This window comes from Pygoscelis adeliae, unplaced genomic scaffold (genome assembly GCF_000699105.1).
Source record: "Pygoscelis adeliae isolate BGI_AS28 unplaced genomic scaffold, ASM69910v1 Scaffold286, whole genome shotgun sequence".
Lineage (NCBI taxonomy): Eukaryota > Metazoa > Chordata > Aves > Sphenisciformes > Spheniscidae > Pygoscelis > Pygoscelis adeliae.
Window position 1 is genome coordinate 6,053,425 of NW_008825076.1, and position 4,050 is coordinate 6,057,474.

The window sequence follows — 4,050 nt, forward strand, 5'->3', positions numbered from 1 at the left end:
GTGGGGGGGAAAGTTGGTCCCTGGGTACAGGGATCATTTAATTGACTTTGACTTCTTCTCCATTGTTTGTTTCAGAGCAGATATTACTTGATATTATATTAGAAGCTATTAAAATTCACTGTACATTTGGGACAATATGGCTATATAACCGAAATTTTTCTGGAGCTTTTCCGACTTATGTTATGAGTGCAGGGATAAAACTAGATGACTCTTGTGCGTTACTATTTAGTGAGAGTGATTTGGTCTCCTGGAAAACGTCTGTAAAGGATTCTTCAAATTGTTCCATTCTCTTCCTTTTTTAGAAAACTGTTTTCTAAAACTTGGTAACAATTTTTGGAGCTGTATTCAGATAAAACAAGATCCAGAATTTTCTAGTAAGTGGTTTAGAGATCAAGTCAGTCACCTCTGATTTACAGAGGCTGTCCTAGCTAGAAATTTGCAGAGCAGGCAGTTGTTTTTGGTTTTGGTTTGTTTTTTTTTTAACATCCTTAACATTGCCTGTATAAAATACTTTAAAGAAATCTTATTTTTACTTAAAAACATCTGAATTTGCCACACATTATGCATGTACGAAAGAGGCATGTGTACAGTTTTGAATATCCAAAATAATTGATGTTACAGGGGAGTTACTGAACTATTAAGCCAGTTACAGTTGAAACTGTGTTACACTGGTGTGTGTACAGGCAAGCTTACGTTTGAAAGGCTGTAGTTCTAATGTTTTCAAACTGCATCTAGTAGCATCTTATTTAAGAATTGTAACTAGCTAAGTTTTTGGTCTTTTCTGCGTAAGACTGCTTAACTGTGATCCCCCCTGTTTCGAAGCAAAGTGTGATGGGGATAGGTGGCATACAGCCGTAACGCAGAGGTGTCAGAGAAAAAGAAGGGCAAACTAAAGATATGTGGATATCTTGCACGTGAGAACTTGCATCATATTTTATCTTCAAAGACTGCGGAATAACTTGCATCTCTGTGTTTACATAGCAGAGCGCGTTCAACTTACAGTAAATTTTGCTTTCAAAGCTTTTATAACTTAATTGTTCAGAGTTTTTTCTTCATATAACATAGGCCATGCAACATTCTTAAAGGTTCTGCGCATTCTGGCCCCCATCCATCACAGTACTTAAACCATGAGTAGCCCTATTAAAGTTGATAGAATTACTCATGTGCTTAAAATTAAACATGTGCTTAAGTGCTTTGATGGATTAGAGCCAAAGTTGTCAGCACCTTGCTTTGTTATATGCTGTGTTACACCTGCCTCTCTGTGCGCTAGCCTGGATCTTTAAGGGACAGATTTTCAGATTTGCTCGTTCCAATATTTAGTTACTCTCTGTTCTAAAAATGTAGTTTACATGCATAGTCATAGTGAATTCATACACTGCCTGGAAGAATAAATACACAACTACAACTCTTGAAATCTAACAGTACTTGACAAATTTCACAGGATTTTTTTCTGGGGATTTCAGTGGGAATGTTGTGCTAATTGTTTACATGGAAACATGTAAACATCTATACATACATGGAAACATCTATAACGCTTTCCACAAAACTAGCACTCTGTTGAATTCTGGATTTTAATAAAGCATATAATGGAAATCACCATTTAGGTATGACAGCACACTGTTAAGAATGACTGAACTTGAACTTCCCAAAAGCTAAGATCAGAAGGGGCTGTTCTAGTTTCTGCTGATAATACTGAGTTTGTAAGCATTTAGGCAATTATTTAAGGCTTATAACTAAAGTTGCATGTACCTGACAGCTCTTCAGGTACTGGAGTTAACTGTGGAAATTTTCCTTGATTCAGATTTTGTCAGTGGTAAAAATTCCAGATTGACAGCTGTAAAGAAAATAGCTGATTTAGTGAAAGCGGTCTAACACTGCCATAAGAAACATGTGGTGAACAAAACATTTAACGTTAATATCTCACTGAAATCTAAGGTCATCTTTCAGTGACAGCTACATAGTTCAATAACCAGTTCCTGTGTTCCTTTCCAAATTGTCCCCCTGTTTTTTGGGTGCTGAAAGTCTACATTCACTGCCTTAGCTGCTTTCCTCTTCAGACTGTCATTCTGAATTTACGGGCTATCACTACTAAATCCTGCAGCATTTAGAAAATGTAAAGGTTTGGGTCATTGAGAATTTAATTGAATTTTTAAAAAGTAATGGGAAAAATGGTGAAATATGTTAGATAATTATTTTTTGAGTGAAGCAAAAGCAAAATTTTCAGGAAAATGCAGTCACGTTGCAGGGCGTTTCATAGTGAAGGGGAAGCCTTTGTTTCATTCCTTGATTAATATTTGGAACTGAGTTTTAAATTGAAATTAATAGTTAAGCGAATATTTCATGGTGGAATGTGTATTTTGAATTTTCTGCCCTAACTCACAAACTTTTTTTTTAACTATCAATTGGTAGCAAATAGCTCTTTGCAGGTACCTGTTGTTAACTGTTACTGATCAGATGACTCAATGACACTTTGTATTTGCCCTGATCAGATGTATCTGTAAGAATTTCTGTGATCAAATTGCACTTAAATTTGAATCTTCATGAGCACATGTGCATTTGAATATTGTAATAATTTTCCCAGATCTTATGTTAGCAAACGTTGATTGCGCAAAAAAGTTTTTTGAACAACTAAAGTGTGTGTCCCCAATAAGCAAAAAAGTAGCTATTTCAGTTGTTCTCTTAGTGAAATTGGAAAGCTCTGTTATGACATTTGAAGCTCTCTGCATATTTTAGTGGCCTTTAGTTGTATTAAATGAAGAGATTGGAAAGGTGGGGTGAGAATGAAAGTAGGTACTTCAGACAAAAGTTACAATGAGTGCTTGTAGAAACATATTTTGTAGAATTTCTGGTAGGACACCACATTGTACGAATTTGAGTGTTCCCCTTTTTCTGTTTCTGTTGTGCTGTTGTCCTTCTGACATCTGTGTCTTACCTGCTAACGTGCAGGGTTTTGGATTAAAAACCTTGGGTTTTGTCACTGTTAGAGGCAAGCGCCTTCCAGATTGCCTGTCTACAATATCACATGCCAGAAGTGTTTCAGATGATATTGGAGATCATAATCACTAAAAAAAAATCAAGAGATTTTCAGGACTGACTATTGTCCACCTGCCTCGTTACTGTCTTCCCTACCACACTGCATCCTGCTTGGGCTGGTCTGTGTGTATACTTACTCGGCATCCAGTGTTCCAGCCGTTTTTGTTTTAGGGCTTCTTGCCGCTTAATATTGGCACTTAGCCAGCTGTGTACTTTTTTAGTTTTAAGTAGCAGTGAGGTCATTAGCCAATATAGGACCTATTCCTCTCATTCTCATGCACAAACCCCTGAAGAGCTCTGGGATGTGATTGCCCTCTTTGGAAAGCTTCATACCCAATCCTGGTTGAAGAAATTACTGGAATACAGACATCTACAAAGCAGTATCGGAGCAAACGAAACTCATAGGGCACTCATCAAATCGATTTTTCAAACTTCAGACAAAAGTGCTTTGAAAGTGCCTGAAAACTTAAGGTGAGAACAAGACCCCCAGTAACGTTGCCATTACCTGCCTGTATTTTTAAAGCAGTATCTCTGCAGTACCAAGGGCGAAGCGATGAACAACACGGCAAATACCACAGTTTTAACAGAAGGTGCTGTTGACCCGTGTGTACTGCAGTGTCTGGTCAGTATATACTCATGCGACAGTATTTTTTCTGGACATGAAGAGAGCGACAGACCCAATCAGGTAACTCAGAAGACCCTAGTAGATTGGATCTGCTGTGAAGGATGGCTGTACAAGCAGACAACTTGAAATAGCAGGGAGTATGTCCTGAGAGGTGATGTGTGCTTTATTTCAGTGCTGTTGCACAGTTGGACATAAATGTTTCAAAAATGTGACGGCCAATGTGCATGTCTCCTTTTTTTCTGTGTTAATAATGATCACATTCACAGTGCTTAAATAAATAAATAAATAAATAAAAATGTCTTACTGCTTCCTGACAGCAGTTTGAAATGGTTCTCTCAAAATAGTGAATTGTACAGGGCAAGATGATTCAGCAAGTTTGACCTGGATCCTCC